Below are 21,424 nucleotides of genomic sequence, written 5' to 3'. Positions count from 1 at the left end.
CCACACTCCTTCCCTGCCCTTTCCCCTCCCCTCCCCTCCCCTTCCCCCACAGACTTAACAGCAGGGTGGGGGCGCACATGTGTGTGCATGCTCAGCCACTGCCAAATAATTATTTTCTCCCTCTGCCTATGGTTTGAGTTATATGTTTCTAGCTTGGTTGATTGAGTTTTTGTTTAGTTTTCTATTTCTATCCTTTGAAGAAAAAGAATTTGGGCCTTTTTAAACTTTAGCTAACTTACAACATCCTTGTCTATGGACAAAACTCCCAAATGGTAGCTATAGAATAATACCTTACTCAGATGTAAAGAACTTTGCTTTAATAAAAAAATTCATTCAAATTATCATTGGGTAGGAGTTATACATTGTACATTTAGAACCAGACTTTATTCAACCTATTTGGTGTACAACTATATTTAGGAGCCAAAATGCAATTCTATTTCACCTGGCTCAGTTCCCTGAAAAATAGTTATTGCAAAAGGTGGGTGGATCCTCCTTTTCCTCTTTGCTGTTTTAATTCCTAAGTGTTCAATGGTTCACCAAAAGCAAGTCATGCCTGACCAGGTTAAAGTGATATGATAAAGTGACAGGCTGTGTGGACAGGGAAGAGTAGTAGATGTGATATACCTTGACTTCAGCAAGGCTTTTGACACTGTCTCCCAAAACATTTTCATTAGCCAGCTAAGAACATACAGAATAGGTTAAAGTACTCTTAAGTTGGATCTGTAACTGATTGGATCATCATGCTCAGCAAGTAGTTATCAATGGTATGAATATCTAATTGAGAAGAGGGATCAAATGGGCTTCCCCATGGGTCTGTCCTGGATCTGGTATTATTCAACATCTTCGTTAATGACTTGGGTTCATGGAGTGCATGCTTAGCAAATCTGTAGATGATACCAAGTTGGGTGGAGCTGCAGACACTCCAGAGGGAAGGGCTAGAATCCAGAATTATTTGAATAAACTGAAAATATGATCCTTAATCAATCAAATCAATTGAAAGTCAAAAGAGACAAATGCAGTCCTCCACTTGAAACAGAATAATTGCATAAATAAAAATACAGGCTGGGGAATGATTGGCTAGGCAGTAGAACTGAAGAGAAGGACCCTGGGGTTAAAGTGGACCTGTTACAAAAGAAGCCAACAGCATACTGTAGTCTCTTGAAAACCAAACAAAGTGATTCTCTTGCTCTGCTCAGCATTGGTGACACCTCACCTGGAGTATCATGTCCAGTTTTGGGCCTCACACTTCAAGAAACATGTAGACAGATTGGAAAGAGTCCACTGGAGACCAAACAAAATGATTAGAGGCTGGAGAAACATGATTTATGAGGACAGAATGAAAGAGCTAGAGTTATTTAGTTTGAAGAAGAGAAGACTGAGCGGAGATTTGATAACAGTCTTCAAACATTTAAGGGGCAAATATAAACAGGATAGAGATAAACTTTTTTCTGTGGCTGCAGGGAATGGGAATAGGAGCAATGGCCTCAAGCCACAACAGAAGAAATTTGGGCTGGAGATTAGGAAGAATTTTCTGACTATGGGGGTGGTCAAGCACTGGAATAGGCTACCTAGAGAAGTTGTAGAATCTTCATCCTTGGAAGTTTTCAAAAGCAGGTTGGATAGACCCTTGGCTGGGATGGTTTAGTCAGCAATGCTTCTGCCTTGAGCAGTGGGCTGGACTAGATGACCTTGTGAAATCTCTTCCAGTCCTACTTTCCTATGACCCTATGGTAATGTGTCACACATGAATTTTCAGGGACTTGAACAGGATGGACTAGAATTGCATTTAGATACCCAATAATCTCCTAAGATTATGAAGCATAAGAATATGTCCTAGAATTCTGAAAAGTACTGTTTTTATCTAAATGACTCATTTTAAATTTAAATATAGCAAATTACTTTATGTTGAATTGTGTTAGAAAATATTATGTATATGATAGGTGCAGGGATGGATATTACCCACTGACCAACAACATGGGTAGGCTGCCTTAATTGGCACCAGGGCTGTACTCATTATAGAAACCTATACACATACCCAACACCTGCTTCAATGCATGCTAATTAGCATGCTCCAGCAGCCTCAGCATCATGTGAATTCAGCATCCCCATGCTTCAAAATGGCAGTGGGGGCACTTAACTAAAACTCATCCAACAAGTATTAAAGTGCCCCCACTGCCATTTTGAAGCATGGGATACTGAATACATGAGACTCTGTGGATACTTTAATTAGAGTAGCTCCTAAGAGCCCTCTAAATTAGAAGCCCTCCAGCCCTCCATCCTGGAGCATATATAAAGATGCCCTATCAGCTTTAATCTGAGATTGATCTGACCTATCATCTTCATCCTGACCCATGCTCTTTAATATATTTATTAATGACTTGGATGAGGGGGTGGATAGCTCAATGATTAAGTTTGCAGATGATACCAAGCTGTAGGGGAATGTGAGCACACCAGAGGACAGGGCAAAAATTCAGGACAACCTTGACAGACTGGATTCATGGGTGGAACAAAATCAGATGAGGTTTAACAAGAAGAAATGCAAGGTCCTTCACCTGGGTAGGAAGAAACCTCAGCATAACTACACGATGGGTGGTAGTCTACTGGCTGGCACAGCATCTGAACAAGACCTGGGGATCACAATTGACTGGAAGATGAGTATGAGCCAACAATGCGATGAGGTTGCCAGAAGGGCAAATAGAACTCTGGCCTGCACCGGCCAATGTGTGGCCAATAGATCCAGGGAGATGCCCCTCCCTCTCTATTCAGCATTGGTGAGGCCACAGCTGGAGTACTGTCCAGTTCTGGGCATTGCACTTCAAGAAGGATGTAGATAAGTTTGAGAGGGTACAAAGAAGGGCCACCCATATGATTAAAGGCATGGTCTCTCCCTGTGGGGAGAGATTCTGGGAACTGGGCCTTTTCAGTCTGAGTAAAAGAAGACTGAGAGGTGACTTGATAGGTGCTACAAGTACGTCAGGGGTGAGCATCAAGAACTAGGGGAGCAACTCTTCAGAAAGGCACCTCAAGGGAGGAGGAGGACCAATGGACATAAACTAATAGAGGGTAAATTCAAGCTAGGCATAAGAAAAAAACTTTTTCTCTGTAAGGCTCCCCAGAATCTGGAACACGCTCCCAGCAGAGGTGGTGCAGTCACCTTCTTGGAGGTGTTCAAGATGAGGCTGGACAGGCACCTTGTTGAGCTTGTCTGAGCCCAATAATTCCTGCCCATGGCAGGGGACCAGACTCGATGATCTTAGAGGTCCCTTCTGGTTCTATGATTCTGATATTAGCTATTTTGGCTGGAACAAAATATCACTGATTTACACCAAGACTGATCATGCCTAATTATTTTGGGGGCTGTGAGCCAAACAAGCATGTTGGTTCCTTAAATTATTACATGGAGATTTTAAGGAACTTCTGCCTTTTTGATGTGCTTTAATTCACTACCTTGAAGTGATATTAAACCACTCTTTTATTTTGATTTGCTTACATATATTTTATGTACTTGTTTAGCAGTTTACTAAATAGAATGGGAGGCCTGGACATTTCTTCCCCAGATGTTGGAGTTCTGAACCCTGGAAAGTCCTAAAATTAAATGGAAAACAAGTCTTAGCCCATCTGGTGCCAATTCACAGAACTCTCCTATAGACTCCTCAGGGCTCAGGAAATGCAAAGCCACAATCATACAATACCCCCCAACAAAACATGACATGAAGAAGTTAAAAGGGAGACTGCCTGTTACTTCAACTGGAGACATAATGACAAATGGTTGAAACATAAATCTGGAGGTTTTCCACTTTTCCTATAGCCCTGAGAAACATTCAGATGAGATCAGCAGCAAAAGTCTCTTGCTATTTTGCTCTTATTTCCATTAATGATTATTTAGCCCTTGCTATTGGTGTAAAAATATATATGCATAAGGACGTATGTGGTGAACACACTTTAAGAGAGCCCAGAGATTTATCTTCTTTGAAGTAATTAGGCACAGCTAATGGGTATGGAAGAAAAATTGCAACGTGTGGCTAGTTTTGTCACATCTATAAATACATTCACTAACTCCCATTATCAAAGCCCACTGCATTGATCTCTGAATTGTAGTGGATTATGAATGACTGAATTATGTAATGACTTCTCAAATCTGCTACACCCTGAGTGGCTCAGGACCTGTTATCTCTAGGATCACTCCAATACTCCAACTTGTCATTCCAGTTCACTGGTTTCATCCCTCCTACTCTGTGCAAGAGGTTTTAGCACTGTCCTTTGTTAATCTATACCAAGCTCTTCAGACCCACTGCTGGATGAAGAATTCTGCATTTATGTACTGGCTCCTTTGGGTTCCTTATTATTGCTCCTTAACATTCTGTTCCAGCTCCAGGGCGAAGACTTTTCCCATAAATGTTTAGGGCAGGATTGTGACAGGACTCAGTGCAGTAGTAATTAGTTCCAGGTTCCCATCTCCTATGCTGGGGTGGACAACCTCCTCTACTGAGCAATTTTTTTTTCAAAAGTATTTGTAATAGCTTGAGCAAAAGCCGTTGTTTCTCTTTTTTGAGGAGAGCAGAGTTTTTATTGTAATCACAGAATTCCTGAAGTTGCACCATTAAAGCTGAGAATATCATCAGACTCAGTTTAAAGCCATTAAGTTAATAATTTTGAAGTTGGATCTAGGAGGCCCAGTATCAGCAGACCCTGTTCCTAGTTCCAGCATAGACTTCCTGTGTGCCTTTTGGGCAAATCACTCAAGAGGTAAGGCATACAGCTAGAAAGAAACTCCTGGGCTGAGTCAATTGAAATTGCAGGTGACAACATCACACAGTCCTGCTAATAAATATATCATGCACTATCTTAAAACCATTTGAATTTATTCCCTCCACAAATCCTATTGGAAGGGTATTCTAGAACCTCTTTTGTCTGATGGTTAGAAATCTTACAACTTCCTGAACAAATTTATTTGTGGCCAATATTGTATTTAGTTTAAATAGTTCATCTCCCTCTCCTTCAGCATTCACAGTCACTGATATTCCCTCTCAGTTTTCATTTTTCTGAGATAGGTTCTCTGTTCCCCTGATCATCCTAATAGCCCTTTTCTGTGTCTGTTCCTGTTTAAATTTTCTTTTTTTTGGACATGGGTGGTGTATGCAGGTCACTTATGCTGTGCCTTTTGCTAGAGAGAGAAGAGGGAGTACTGGCAGTTGAACTGGGAGCTCTCCCTGCAGCCAGAAGTGACCCACCGCAGCTGTTCTGGACCAGCACGCTGGGAGGAACAAAGTGGGCTCAAGGCACCAATGGGGTACCTGGGGAGCACCTGGAGGCATGTCCCTCTGTTGGCAGGGAGCTGGTAACTCTCCCTGAAAAGTACAGCAAAGTTCAGATCTCTCGGGTGGACCGAGACACAACTGTTGACGCCAGATGGATTGCAGTGGCCAGTGATTTAGGCAGCTATGAACCCATACCGCTGCATGGCACCCATGAGAATAATCACAGCAAATCAAGCCAAAATCTTTGATCCTCTCCAGCAGTTAGAAAAGCTACTTTCTGCTCTGGCTTCTCCTCATAGCAAATTGTTCCCTCATACCTTGCTTCTGTCTCCCCTGATTTCTTTTTTAGGAGCTCTTTTAAAGCTTCCTGAGGGCATTCCCTCATTAGTTAACTGCTCTACAGCTGAAGTTTCTTAACAGGGATGCATGTCCCTTCTTAAGGGTGGTGGTCTGTTATAGGATCACTACTTTTCTTGAAGTTCACAGAACAAGAATTTGCAGCTACCAACATAATTTTCTAAGACATTGCTGAACAACGTGTATGTTTCCAAGCTACAAACAATGGCATCTTCTGTATTATGTTACCACATTTACCCAAATCCAAGACACGCCCCCATAATTAAATTCTATATATGGAAAATTTATAAATTTGTAATCATTTTTCAGGTATAGATCTAATTATTGGAGGGTCATCTTAAATCTGTCCCCCCGCAGTGCTACAGGGTGGAAAGTAGTGGCAGAGGGTCAGGGAGTTGGGGGAGCAGGTAGCCCCCTTGCCTTCTGTATCCTCACCACGTCTTCCCCCTGTAGTCTGCCTGTCCCACACCATGGTAACTGCACCACCTGCCACTTACCCCCTTGGTGCCTGCTGCCTGCTTCCTTGCTGTCTGCATCTTCCAGTATCTGCCCCAGCACCTGTCCCTCATAGCCTCTGCCCCTCCACTTGCTCTCCACAGCCTCTGCTGATGTCCACCCCCATATTGTCCTGTTCCCACTACCCCCCCGCAACCGCCCTTTCTGTCAAATGTGGCTGTGGATCCGGCTCTGGTTCTCATTTCACCTCCACTTGCACGTGCTGGGATGGAGCACGTGCAAGTGCAGACCCTGCCTGGCCATGCAGTAGCATATTGAGGGCAGAGCTGTGCCACCGCTGATAGGTCAGACACGGAATGGAGCTTTCATGTGCTCTGTGCTCCGGGAGGAAGTGGAACCGGAGCCAGAGCCAGAGCCAGAGCCAGAGCCAGAGCCAGAGCCGAACACATGCTTGACAATAAGGAGGTGAAGAGGTGTCATAGGCTGTGGGGAAGGTGGTGAGGGGGAAGACAGAGGATGCGGAGGGCAGGGCGAGTGGGAGTAGACAGCGACTGTGGCTCTGACTCTGGCCCTGACCTACGGGCCAAAATCAGAGCTGCCTGCCTGCCATACCTCCCTTCCCTATACTCAAATCCAAGATGAGGGACTTTCCCTTGCCATGTTGAATGGTGAAAAAAACCTCGTTTTGGATTTGAGTAAATATGTTATTGTTCACTAAAAAAAATCTAAAGGATATTAGGGTCTCTTTTGCTATGAAAGGGCAGAGTGCTGGACAGAGCAGACTAGTAGGAAAGCAGCTGCTTCTTCAGATCAAGTTAGAGTCCCTGTGCAAGTAAAAGACCTGTAAAGATCAGTACTGCTAGTCTGCAATACCTTATCAAATAGGCACAGTTCCAACACAAGCAGCAAGAAGCAACAGGATTCATTGTCAATTGCCAAGCAAACACAGAGACAGCAAGTGAAAGTTTTTGAGATGCAGTTTACTTCACAGCCTCTGCACTGCTTTGCTTTGTAAAGAGAAATTGTCAAGACACTGTTGATAATGACTATGAAATCAATTGGCTTCTAAATGAAATGCATCTTGTGCATGGGACATCTGTGTCAGACAAAAACTTGAGGACTGACCTCCCACCCCAGATAATTCAATGTAAATATACAATTATAAGCTTGGCTTGGTCAAATGAAGAATCAACAGTGAATGGATAAAGCCATGGAACTACAGAGAGCAGAGGAAAGACATGATAACAGTGTATGCACTGTGTTTGGTACAAAAAACTAGTGGAATCAATGTGCTCCACTGATGGAAGAAGTCTGATGACCAACAAGCCTGAGGTGTACATTTCAGTCTACTATTAAACCAAAAGACAGTTCAGCACATCAGCAGAAACTGCTCGTGCCAGTTCCTAGCACCAAATCATAGAAGACCTTTCTGTGGTTTCAGTTCTAAAAGAGGTCAAAACAGCCACACACATATCATCAGCTAAAGTGCCCAGACCAGAAGACATTCTTGCTGAGATTTTACAATGTGGTGGGCAGCAGATAGTTCTACAACTTGCAGTTCTTCTCCAAACAATGTGAGAAAGAGGAGTCAGTATCATAGGATTTCAAAGATACTTCCATCATGCACCTTTACAAGTGAAAAAGTGACATATTCTGGTGTGACGACCCTCATGGAAAGTCCCTGCTTTTTGTTGCTGGGGGGATTCTCATCAACCATACCATGCAGATTAGGTTTCCGTCTTGTCCATCTATTCCAAGGCACAATGTGTTTTTTGTTTGGAACAGAGTACCAGATATAGAAAAGTAGGGCTGGAAGAGACTTCTGGAGGTCATCCAGTTTAACCCTCTGCTTAAAGCAGGATCATCCCTACCCAAAACATCCCATGCAAATCCTATTGTTTAACCTATTACTAAAACTATGCAATTGGCTCTGTTGAATCACTACAAGGCATAGTGCTGTAACCTGCCACAGGTAAAGCAGGGGGACAATGGTGGTCAGTGACCTGCTACTGTAAGGGTGGTGAAAATGCACTTGAGAGTAGGGCTGTGTGAAGCTTTGGTCCCCAATTCAGTTTGGCAGAGATTCAGCCTGATTTGGTGGCCAAATCTCTGAATCCAAATTGAATCAGAGGACCCTTTAATCTTTCCAAATTGATTCGGAGAGATTTGGAAAGATTTGGTGACTTGGACATAGACACAGCTTTAAATGTATTTTCTACATACCTCTAGGTAGCAGACATCTCATCAATGCTGCAATTCTGGGGCACATGGAGTATCCCACAGAAGCATGGGAGGGCTTCCCAGCATGCTTGGCAGCAGACCTGGAAGTGCACCAGAAGCACTTCCGGTCCACTTCTAGGTCTGCTGGGGAGCACGCTGGGGGGCCCCCCATGTTCCCCAGCTTGGTGACTGGTGTCTCCTGGGCCAGGGGGTACCCAGGGTCCCCCCATGGGCAGTTGTACTCATTGCTCCCCTCCCCAATACAGAGGAAGGCAAAGACTCCCACATTCCTTATCGATCTGACCATGGGGTAAAATTCCTTCCTGATCCCAAATGTAGTAATTAGGCTGACCCTTAGCTGAGAGGCAAGACCTTCTAGCCAGAAACCCTCTGTATTTTATTCACAGAAGGAGCATGGCACACATGATATTTTCAGTTCAGGAGCTACAAGAAAGACACAGAGAATAGAATTAAGATTTATTCATGGTGTTTGGGGATTCAGTCAAAGCCTCACATGGTAAAGATTTGTGAACTTGGGGGAAACTCATATTCATAGCAAGATTTTTTCACAATGAAAGTATTGAAATATGGAAAGTCACCTCAACTACTGCATTTACCGAAATCCAAGATGACCCTGAATTTAATATGATCCCCAAATGTTAGCTTGTTGACCTGGAAAATTATAAATTTGGTTTAATTTTCCATGTCTAGAATCTAATTTTTAGAGGGTTGTCTTAAATACAGCCTCCCCCACTCCCACTGCTGCCCCATGTCTCTTGCTGTCTCACTCTGCCACCTTCTACCCCAAGACAGTGCCTTCCCCTTCCCCCTTGCCTTTGTAGCAGCATCTCCAGCTTCAACCTCCAGCCCCAGTCAGGGTTGGCGCCAGAGCTGTAAAAGCTCCCCTGTCACTCTTTGTGCCCCTTCCCCATGCTCCTGCTCTGTACATTCTTTCCCTCATGCTTCCCCTGCACTATGTGCCCCTTTGTCATGCCCCTTCCTTGCGCTCTACTTCCCCTGTTTCCTACATGTCCTGCTTCCTGTGCCCCTTCCTCCACTCCCTTTCTCCACACTCCCCTTGCTCCACATATCCCTTCCCCAGGCTCCCTCTGTCACCCCTTTCTCCTGCTCCCTTGCCACTCCTTCCCTGTGTTCCTCCTTGCACTGTGTGAACTTTCACTATGTTCCCCTGCAACAATGTGTGATTTTTCCCTGTGTTCCCCCTTGCACCACACACTCTTTCCCCATGCAAGGGAAAGGACACATGATGTGGGGGGAAACACAGGGAAGGGGCATATGGTATGGGGGGATCACAAGGAGAAGGGAGTGTGGAGCATGGGAAAGAGAATTGCAGAGTGAGGGAGCACAGGAAAAGGGCGTAGGGGGAGCATGGGTGTGCTCCCCTTACTCTGCATGTCCCTTCCCCTGTGTTTCCTGTATTCCATGTGTCCCTTTCCCCACAATCCCCTCACTCTGAACAACCATTCCCCTGCAGTCTCCCCACAACTATTTCTTTCATGCTTCCTCTATACCATGTGCCTCTTCCTCATGCTCTCTCATGCACCCCTTACCTGCCACATGAGCCATCTTGGCCCACTCCAGAGCCACCACAGCTGTTTGCCTGGCCTGTACTTCATGGTCACACAGAAGTAACTAAATGGTTTAAAATGCAAAAGTGTTTTGTGACTAGTGTTGTGCCCTCGGACATGATGGCTGACAGAGTGTGACTGAGGTTATGGAAGGAAAGATTACATGCAATCTAGTGCTCTGAATTGAACCTGGAACACCAGGAAAACTTTCCAAGAGGGATGAAACTAGACTGACCAACATGGCAATGCCTGAATTGCCTGTGCATGCAAGCTGGAAGATCAAAAACAAACATTATGAAATAGGGATATTCTAATGACATGAAAATATATGAGTGTGGTGAAGTGCAGTTTATGAAGAACATGCTCATTTGCCAACTCCTTGGTGAGACCTGGACAAAGGAGGACCTTGGTGCAGTAATAGAAAGACCCATCGCTTGTGCATAACTCTGGAAAAAACATCTAGTTTATGACCAAGACACAACAAGAAGAAGATCTACACACCAAATTAGGCATGTGCTAAACAATATTATTCTATAATTGCAAATCATAGACATTTAAATGGAGATACATTTAACATATTCTACCTTTGTTCCACTTGTGACATCAGATGGTCAGATAGTTTCAAATACTGTACAGAAGTTTTTCAGATATGTTAAATAAGTGCTATTGAGAACTTCTTGATCAAGTCTCGGCTTTGCTGGGCTGGAATTCTTGTTATATTCTTTTACAGTGAATTTAACAAGGGAGCAGTAGCCCATACATGGGCTATCATGAGCAACATTGCGATTTTTACATGGCCTTCATAGACCTGACTAAGGCCTTTGATTCAATCAACAAAGAGGTCCTATGGAAGATTTTGATGAGTTTTGGATGCCTGCCAAAACATTTTACAATGATCAGGTTCCCTTATGATAATGTGATGGCAACAATCTCAAGCAGTAGCTCAGAAATGGATCCCTTTGCTATTATAACTGGAGTCAAGCGGGGATGTATGATTGCACCAACATTCTTTTCAATCTATATTGCAGCTATTCTTCATCTCACTGCTGATAGACTTCCATCTGAAGTCAGCATCCAGTATTGCATGGATGGGAATCTCTTTAACCTCAGCCAGTTATGTTTCAAATCCAAGATAATCAACACCTCTAAGATGTAATATTGATATTCAATGCACCATATATTACTGAACTTCAATACACCAATGATTGTGTTGTGTGTGTGCTCACTCAGTTGAAGAGCTCAAGGTGGTTCCTCACTGCTTCTGGTGAATTGTATGAAATGTTTGGACTGACTGGGTGCATCTACATGTGATTAATTTGACTGAATAAACTCTGGCACAGTTCATGGTGGCGTTTACTGCTCCCAGATGTCATGCTTACACATGTGCTTGGGACCAGCATGTTAAGCCAGGCCAGAGCAGCCCAGCTGAGGGGCAACCTGGAGGGTCAGCCTGCCAGCCTAGGGCTGTTCTTCCCTGGCTAAGCATGCTGTGGAGGGACTGGCTGGGGTACAAGGGTGCTCTAGTTTGAGGCTAGCCAGTAAGCAGCCCCCACACTGAAACACTCTTGTGCCCCAGCCAGCCTGGTTAATGCCTACACATACATTGCAGTGCACTAACTAACACTGCCATAGGATAGTACTTCTGTTCACAAGTAATAACTTATGGTGGTATTTATTAGTTTACTGAAGCCTAGTAAGGCCACACATGTAGACATGGAGAATTTACTGTGGAGCTAATTAGTCAACTCCACAGTAAACTTCTGGTGTAGTTGCACCCACTGTCAACTCACAAAAACCAAAATACAACCTATCCCAAACCAAACATTTGCTCCTCCATAAATTACAGTCGGAGGGTAATCTTGGGAGAATGCTAAACATTTCCCCTACCTGCATAGTCACTTTTTCCAAAAAGTAAACATAGATGATGACATTCAACACCAAATAAAATCTTCTGGTGGTGCCTTTCGATGTCTCTGAAGTGATATTTAAGACGATCATGATGTCAGGATTCAAACCTAACTTCTCATCTACCAGGCTGTTGTCATCCCTACCTGTTGTATGGGTGTGAAACTTGCATGACATTTTGGAAGACCTGAAAGTTTGGAATGTTACCGATATCAGAAATGTCTGTGGAAAATCTTCCATGTCAACTGGAAGGACAGAAAAATGAACGCCAGCATTCTAGCTGAAGCAAACACCATTAACATTGAAGCCATGTTTCTACAGTACCAGGTCTATTAGATAGGCCATCCAAAACAGGTCCTACATTCCCAGCTCACTGAAGATCACCACTCTAAAGGTGGGAAAAAGAAAAGACTTAAGGATACCTTGAAGGCCAATCTGAAAAAATGTACTAAGATCAATATCTGGGAGTCTCAAGCAATGAATTGTCCCCGGTGTTGCCATCTTCTTCTTTTGTATGATTAGTGCAAGCAATGACAGAGAAGGTGCAGGTAAATTAAAGTTGTATGTTGAAGTTTAACAGCCAGCCGATGCCATCCAGGCTGACTAAGTGGATTGCTTCAAACCTTCCATGATATACAAGTTCAGGGCAGGAGTTTGCAATATGGCTTATTGCACAATATGACTCCTTAATGCCCTATTTGTTCAATAGATGCACACACCTTCCATGTCCTGTATGATTGTGGCTCAGTGCAGTCCAATATTTACACTGCAGGCGGAAACGAAAGTTGGAGTGCGTGTAACCATAAAGGTTTCCTGGACTTAAGCCTACATCTTGGTGGGTGAGTGATATCTTCAGACAACAGGAATTCAGGGTCAGTCATGATCTTTTTGTACTCTTGAAGTGTGGCTAGATCCCTTCTTACCACAGAAAGAGCAATATTTGATAACACTGGCAGCCATGGAAGCAGTGTGGATTTTAGAGCACCAATTACTGTTTGGATGACAGTGTTCACCTGCATGTCAACCTGGCAGGTGTGAAGGCTTTGACACCAGACAGAAGCACAGTATTCAGCTGTAGAGAATACCAGGCTCTGGGCTGATTTATAGAGGGCTTCCCTGGGATGTTCTAGAGAGCTTCTCTGTAGTGTTTACCCTCATTGCTGTTTTTTCCAGTACTTTTGGGGTTCTGGTGGTAACTGAGAGTTCAATCTAGAGTGACTCCAAGGTACCATGGATGTTTTTTGTGCATTTTAGTTCTGAATAACTGTACATTTAGTGTTTTATTCATAGGCAGCAGAAGAGGGGGGTGCTAAGCGGGCTCAGCCCCCCCATATGCAGGGGGCAGCAGTTATGGCTGAATGGCAGCCCAGCTGCAGGCTGCTGCACAGCCAGGATCATAGCTGGCACAGCAGGCAGGTTAGTTTCTTTCTTTACCTGGGCTTGGGGGTGGGGGTGGATCGAGACCTCCACAGTGCAGAAGGCAGTACTGTGGGGTAGGGGCAGGGGCAAATCATTCACCCCTGCCCCACTTCCTGCTGCACTGTGGCATTGTCCCATGACCTGGCCTGGCTGGGGCCCTATTCATGGTGAATGGGGCCTCAACCAGGCCAGGTCATGAGACAATCAGAGCCTGGCAGCTCCTTCAGAGGCATGGCATGGCACTGGGGAGCCAAGCAGGGGGCACGTGCCCCACTGATCTTTGCACAGGGCAAGCTGCAGCTGCAAGCTGAGTTCTGCTTGCTCCCAGCCTTTGCATTTTGCTGCTGCTGCTGCTTTTAAAGTGGTGCAGCATGGCATGGCACAGCACAGCGCCGTGTGCCTCACTACAGTGGCAGAACTCACATGGCACAGCACCACTTTCAAAGCGGCAGCAGTGAGGCGTGGAAGCTGGGAGCAGGCAGAGCCCAGATTGCAGCTGCAGTCCACCCTTGCCCAGTGCAAAGATTGGGGGGCATGTGCCCCCCATTTGGTTCCCTGGAGCTGTGCTGCACCTCTGGAGGAGCTGTTGGGCTCCTATTGTCTTATGACCCAGCCTGGCCAGGGTCCCATTCACCGTGAATGGGGCCCCAACTGGGCCAGGTCATGGGGCGATTAGAGCCCAGCAGCTCATCCAGGAGTACGGTGTGGGGAAGCCAAGGAGGGGAACATGCTCCCCTGACTCCCCTGTGGTGCATGCAGTGGCGGGAACCACCTGCACATGCTCCTGGAGGGGACGCTGGGCTCTGATTGCCCTACGACCCGGCCTGGCCTTAGCACAGCCTGGCACAGCCCCAGCCACCCCCCAACCCCCAACCCCCTTCCCTATCCGCCATCCCTTCCCCTGCAGACTTTCGGGGGGGGGTGGCTTGTGCACATATACACATATACTCAGCCCCCCAAAGAACATTTTCTCCCTCTGACTATGGTTGTATTGGCCTGAGAGTTGTTAAGTTAGAACAAGGAAACAGCCATCTTAGCTGGATTAGTTTTCAAACACCAGGTTCAGAAAAAATCCCTTAGGGAGTGAATTCAGTTTTTGAGAACTTTTTCTTTTGCCTTGAAAGAATTATCTTGTGTGGCGAATGCAATCTCATCAGTGTAAATAAATTCAAGCTGTGCTGTTGGTGAGCTGTCAGTGGTGTATAGGTTGAAAAGAATCAGAGAAAGAATAGACCCCTGAGGGAGATGGTCATTTAGCACTCCCCAGCGGTTCAAATCCTCACCAAGATGAACCAGGAATCTATGGGTTTGATAGGATCCTACGTTTGATAGGAATGTGTTTACCTACTCTGCAAATACTGGCTCTGGAACTGGAAACAGTGTAGCTGACTTAGCACAGCAGTATACCTGAACTAATATACCCTGCTCCTCTGCTTAGTTAATTATCCATGCAAATGTGAACAGAGGTAGCTCAGATACCTGCACATGACATTCTGCCATGCTGCTTACAAGCTGACATGAAAGTAACCAGCCTACTACTCCCCTTCAACCAAATTTGACTTGTCTGCTTTTAGATTGTGTTATCCTTGGAGCACAGCTTGGCCTTCCTAAGTGCTTAGAAAGTAGCTAACATGTACAGGCTGCTACTGTTAATAAATAAAAAAGGTTAACAATAGACAGAAAGCGCCTTTGAAAATTCAAATAAAATGGGGCTGGATCTGAGTTGAGCATAGTTTTGATGATAAAAAAAACAAATGGCACTGAGGGTTAAGCACAGCCAAAACTAGACAGCTTCCAAATAGAAAAAAAATCTAATTTTGTTCTAGTAAAGTTTGGAGTGCTACAGTCAGCTTTTGATTATCTTTAACTTCTATTTTGCTTTTGGTAGATAAGAAGATAATCTAAAAGGATAAAAATAATGTCCTACTTGAGCAAGCAGTTGTGAGCATTCATTTGAATGAACCTGCAGTTGAAACTACAAATATATTTAAATAATATTGGAAACAAATGTTATCTGTGTTATGTGAACATTTGTACATGTGAATTATTCTTAGTAAGAAAATTATAATCAATTCTCACACAAATGCATATACTTCTGGAAAGCAAGGTCATTATGACACACACTCAATCAGAGAGCGGGAACATAACCTTAAAGTGTAGGCGATTCTCCTCTGTGTGAATAGATTACACAGTAGGCACATCTACATGTGCAATTAATTTGCCTGAATTTTTTGCGCAGAAAATTCAGCCTCATTAAAGAGTTCCCAAGCACACATCTAAATATACTCCTGATGGAAGCAATTCAGTCCAGGGCTGCTCCTGTCCTGCTCTGCCCCACTGTAACAGCCAGGGGGAGCTCCAGACTCCTCCATTTGCTAGCCTGCAGCTGGCAGGGGGCATGGGGGCTGATCTGGGTGGAGTAGGGGGAGCTGTTCCTGGCTCTGGCGACAGATGCCTCCCAGCTATACGGCGATTGGGGCTGGCCCCAGTCTCTGCAGGGTGGGAGAGAGCTGTCCTGGATACAGGGCAGCTGTCTCCCAGCAGCATGAGGCAAACTTTTCCCAGTCAGGGTTTAACTAATGCATCAGAGTGCACACATAATGAGCCATTTTTATAGTACCTAGGATTGTATAGTATGCTGTATATTTTTATAGTACCTAGTATTTTCTAGTATTGGTACTAGCAAACAGCACATTAGATCAACTTAGTGCACAGTAACTGACACGCATGTAGAAAATGATGCTTTACTGTGTAGTAGATTAGTTTAATGTGCAGTAAAGTGTCTTGTGTAGATGCACCCAGTGAGAACAGTAAATTCTGAATGATTGTGAAGATCTACTGAATCTGTTGTCTTAGCATATGAATTTCATTGAATAACTGGGGGGCAATGAACATATTTGTCAAAATCTGTTTTTTATCTGCAGAGAGTTTGTTATCAGGAAAAGGACATTTATTGACTGAACTTTTTACTACAAGCAGTTCCCTGAGCTTGAGGATGAGACTGTCAAAGATGCTCTTCTTCAGCTGAAATTCAATGAGTGTTGGGCATATATGTCTCTTGCACACTTTTGAAAATCCCGTCTCTGACTGCTAGCCATCTCACACAATTTTGGAGCTTTCTCTTAATCAACATCTGCCAGATAACAGAGCCTTCTCTGTTTCCTTCGTGAAATAGTTCTGTCTCTCAGTCCACTTGCTGTATGTCTCTACAGAATTGTGGGCAGACTAATCCTGGAAAGGGCGTTACGCATTAAAGGAACTACAACATCATAACCTCCAGTGCAATTTTTCAACAAAAACAGCTTTTTTGAACATGCCTTTCCAGTCACCTTTCTGGGTTTTGTTGTTGTTTTGTTATATTTTTTGGCAATTACATGAAACATTATTTGACCCCATAGTACTATTTTGCTATTTCTAATAAGCTGTATTTTAACTTAAAACTCCAATTTGCACTTCAGTTCATTTATAACAACACAATCCATTGTTAATCACAATGAAATAAATTTGTATTTTAAGTAATTTTTAATGCTTACAGCAGCTGGATCTCTGAAGTGTGGAAATAGCTACCATTTTTCACCACACACAGGGCAGCCTGTGAAAAGCTCCACTTTTAATTATATAATCACCAAAGCCAATGTATGGAAAACAGAGCACAGTAATTGCAAACTAAGAAAATATTTGTTATAGTATGTAGTAAATCTCAAAAATATATAAACAACACCTACATACAGTTAGGAAGGTATGATACAGGCATGAATACCTTGATTTAAATATAATGTAAGGACCCATATTTGAATGATTTGTTTAAAAAACTTGAAGAGACATAAATGAAAAAGGGCATCTCTGAATGCACAGGAACTCCTCTTAACCAAATAAATCTATTACTCTTATTATAGCCTACAATAAACTTCTTGCAAATGATAAAAAGCATACATAAATCCTAGCTAGAAGATACCTTATGTGATTTTTCAAACACTATTGAATTCTTTTATTTCTCTGTTATAAAAGTAAAATGATACAAAAGACTAGGTCTTCTCTAAATTTGCATTCTTCCCTCAACTCTAGTAGAAATACACTCATTTTTGCCAAGGTTTTGGCTTAAATCAGTCACTGTACTGTTTATACCTGAGCTTTAGGTGTTAAACACCAAGGGCTCCTACAGACGTGCGGAGAGTCTGCTTTGACACACTGGAAATCCAGCACATCGGAGCAGATTCAATTAATCTAGTATGTTGGAGCATGGAAATTGATGCGCTCCAACAGCCTTCTACGTCACGTGTATCAATGTCCCTGTGTGTTCCCAGGCTGAAAAATTGGTGCCAGGTTGGTTTGAAATAAAACATGTTTGATGACCTTTAGTTCAAAGCACTCCGCTGCCATTTTTTCCATTTTTTTGTCACTGATACACATGCTTTTAATTAGCACAGGTTGCTAATTAAAGCACCTGGCACCGCATCCCAAAATACATACAAAAATGTCCTAAGGGCTGGGTGTTAAATGGTAGGGGCAATTATACCTCTCCTAATACCCATCTAAATGAACTTAGGTGTGTAAGTGTGCTTCTATTTCACCCTGGTCAAGTCCCTAAACACTTGTTAATGCATCTATTTTTGTCATACACCGTCATCTGATACTTAAGATTGAATCACAAAAAAAGTTAGCAAGGAGGGGGATAGCACAGCCACCTTCTGTACTGACAGTTTTTCAGGGGCTCAAGTTGTGGGGAACAGAATAAAATGTTAGTGTCTAAGTCCACTTACCTACCTAATAGGTGGAACGTGGTCTGGCTCTAACTGGACATGTCTACACGAGACACTACTGCGCAGTAGCATTGGCAGGCACTAACCATGATGCGACACTACTGCACAGTAGCAGCAAACTACTGCGCATTTAGCTTATTGCTACTGTGCAGTAGCATCAGGAAAAAAAAACGTGTGGGGACGCTACTGTGCAGTAATGCCAAGCAAGTATTAAATGACTATGCAGTTACAACTGTACAGTAGACTGCTTGTGTAAACATGGCTCCTGTCACATACCATTTGGAAAAGAGAATTAAACAGACTTCACAGTTAGGGCCCAAAATTGCAGAGAGAACTGTCTAGACAAACACACCCCTATGCTAAATACCACTGAAGAAAACTGGGCTGCATGCAAGCACCAGGGTCTTCTCAAGGATTTTGCAAGCCCTTGGCACAGTGTTTGCTGTGGTGCCTCTGCATTTACTCCTGTGATAGTTATTGCGGGAACTGTGCCTGAAGGAGCCAGAAGACCCTTTAGCATTTCGCATTAAGGCGTCTTTGAGTCTGGGCACATTAGTTTGTCAATCTTGGGCTCCCCTTTTATTCTGCGCCCCAAATGTTTGTGCTTGTGCAATCATGTGTCACATAGGTCTTGTTTTGGCACAGACTGATAGGTCCTGGGGTTCATTCCTTAAGATGGCACCAATCAGCACACGTGTTCCCTGCCACAGTTCTCTCTATAAGATCAACTTCTATAAAAATGGAAATGCTGCACTATTCAATCTGTCTGTTAATTTTAGTTAATTAGGAGTCAACATATGGAATTTGATGGTGCTACAGTGTTGCAAAACCAGTGTAATTGTAGGATCAGGGCCTGGCTCAGTAGCTTTCTCCCTGTTGTGATTTTACAGTGCATTATTTCTGGTTGTTTTTCCCTTTTCACCCAGCCATAAGGTTTCTTTCCAGTTAATACCCCAACAGTGTTCTTTGTTACTTGAACACTATCCAGTAGAAGGTAATCAACCTGTAAGAAAACTTGCAGAGTATTTGATGTGTTTATTTTACAAATTTCATAGAAATGAAGTTATTTTTGCTTACTGAACAACTGTAGCCTCTTTTCATTTGCAGATCTGACAACTGTAGGAAGTTGGTTTAAAAAAAGTGGAAAAAAATATAAGCCAAAACAAGATCTTCATCCTATGGGTCAGTGGTTTATTATTGAGATAATAAAAAATAGAATTAGTTAACTATATGGAGTGTTTTTTGCACATCTGAAATCTTTAAAGAAAAGAAAATATGTATTTATTAAAATGTTATATGGCATATTGTATTACAGACTATATCAGATGTTTGATAGGATTGTGAAGCTATCATTTTTATATTCCTAAAAGAAAGCCTTTCAAGATGGTGTTTTTACATTTTGGAATGGTATAAAAGAATGTATGTTAGATATTTAGTTTCCTGCATAAGAAACATAATTATAATGTTTCTTTTTTTCACGTTGAATAATGCACTATAACTAAGATGTAAGACTTCTATTATTAGTAATCACTACTGTCTGGTGAAAGAAGTCAATGGTAGTTTAGAAACTGAATTTACTTGGAACAGGATCAGGGCCAGGGCCTAAAAAATGCTAATTTCTTACTATTCTTTATTCAAATGAAAAGATACTGTCTTTGGCAATTGCTCCATAGAAGAAAAAAAATGCTGTTCCTTTATGTTATTACTGGCTTTTCAATTCTTACATTTGTCATTGATATATGTGGCATGAAAGTAAAAAATGCATACATAACATAAAGGCTGAGTAAATATACATTAAGGAGAACTAACCCATCAAGTGATTTTACTCTTATCTGCATTTGCAGGTTGGTTAGATCCATCAATGTATGTGCAGCCAAACTCTATAATTCCATTATAGTTGTAGGAGAAAGAAGGTGGGAGGCTTTGAGGTGATGCCATGTATCGTATAGTAAAATCCAGTAAAGTTTCATTTTCAAATATCTATTGGGGGGTAGGGGCAAAGTATCTAAAGTAATTTTAAGGACGTTTCCCAAATGTTTATTTAGATAAAAGATAGATAACAGTAAAACTATAAAACCTGCAGCCAGATAACTAGGTTTTATTAATGACCTGCCATATACCGTGGCCGGATAATTAAAGTTTTTTTCCCCCCCAAAGGAAGAGAGTGGACAAATTTATTTGATAGTTTGATAACCATGGGACACTGGTTGAAAACTATTGATATAATCAGAGCTTATTCGATTTGCTTGCGACAGACACTCCTATCAGCTAATTTCACCTGTGAATAGTTAATTATCCTCTGAATGCATATGGTTGAGCCATTAATAAAATTTGACTATGTCATAGGTTTTCCTTTTTTCCCCCTTTTTTGTCACCCTCATGTGCATTTTATCTGTAGGAATCTTTGCCTTTTTTTCTACCGCACAAGACAGATGTTAGTGGTGTGGGTATTTCAGCAGGGCTACGTTATAGATGGCATGCAGCATGGATCAGAAGTGCTCTTTTAGCCTGGAAAAGACTGGGCCTGGGTACATAATGAAGTCACTGAAGCGTGAATGATAATGGAGTGCTGAGCCATTACACATTTTCAAGCCAGGCTTCGGGAATTTGCTTCCAACAAAACAAAAGCAGGGAAGAAGTATTTCTTATTTTGGCAGGCCTCTAGTACTTTTCTGGAGGTGTGTTTGCTGTTTTTTTTCAATCTAATTTTCATAGCATTTCTCTTAACTATGTTCTTGGGAGGAGGCAGATATCAAAAAGCAGCTTCTCTCTCTCCACAGTTAGCCTAAGGGAATTGTTTGTCGTCTGTCTTTCAGATTTCTCAGGTCTCAGAGACAACTTAAAATTCACACAAAAGGTTTCTTAATTCTGCCATCTCCTTGAGTTTGAACCATTTTTTTTTTTTTTTTGCAATCTTTCCCACTTCCTCAGTGGACTATTCAGTTCAGTACAAAACAACTGCCATTCACAGCCCCGTAGGCTGGAGCTTGTATCTTGATCTAAATGCATCATAGAGCAGGGGGAAGCTCCCAGTAAAGAAACAAAAATAAAGGAAGGTGTTAGCATCCCAGAATTCTCTTGGTAACTCAGTTAACACCACAAAGACCACTTCAGGAACAACTACCCAATGTTATAACAACAGTGATGAGCAAAGCAGTTCTCTTCAACCTGCTCCTAAAGCTAGTCCAGTGCAGAATGAACAAAGTTAGTCTCGTGATCTTTCCATTCCTCCTGCCTGCCAGTGGGGAGGTGCTCTGTGTCTCTCTGTTGAAGCTACTGCTGGTCTTTTAAGCTACCTGGTGGGTCTCCACCTACTTCTGAGAACTTGAGTTCCAGCTCTCAGGCTTCCTTTTGCAATTGTACTAACTTCAAGCATCCAGACACCAGAATGCAGATCCTCCAAGCCCAGAGGTATATTTGGTACAAAAAACACATAAGATTGTTTTAAAAATGTGGTTTA

The sequence above is a fragment of the Crocodylus porosus genome, unplaced genomic scaffold, assembly GCF_001723895.1.
Source record: "Crocodylus porosus isolate Cpor-Errol unplaced genomic scaffold, CroPor_comp1, whole genome shotgun sequence".
Taxonomy (NCBI): domain Eukaryota; kingdom Metazoa; phylum Chordata; order Crocodylia; family Crocodylidae; genus Crocodylus; species Crocodylus porosus.
This window is presented reverse-complemented; position numbering follows the sequence as displayed.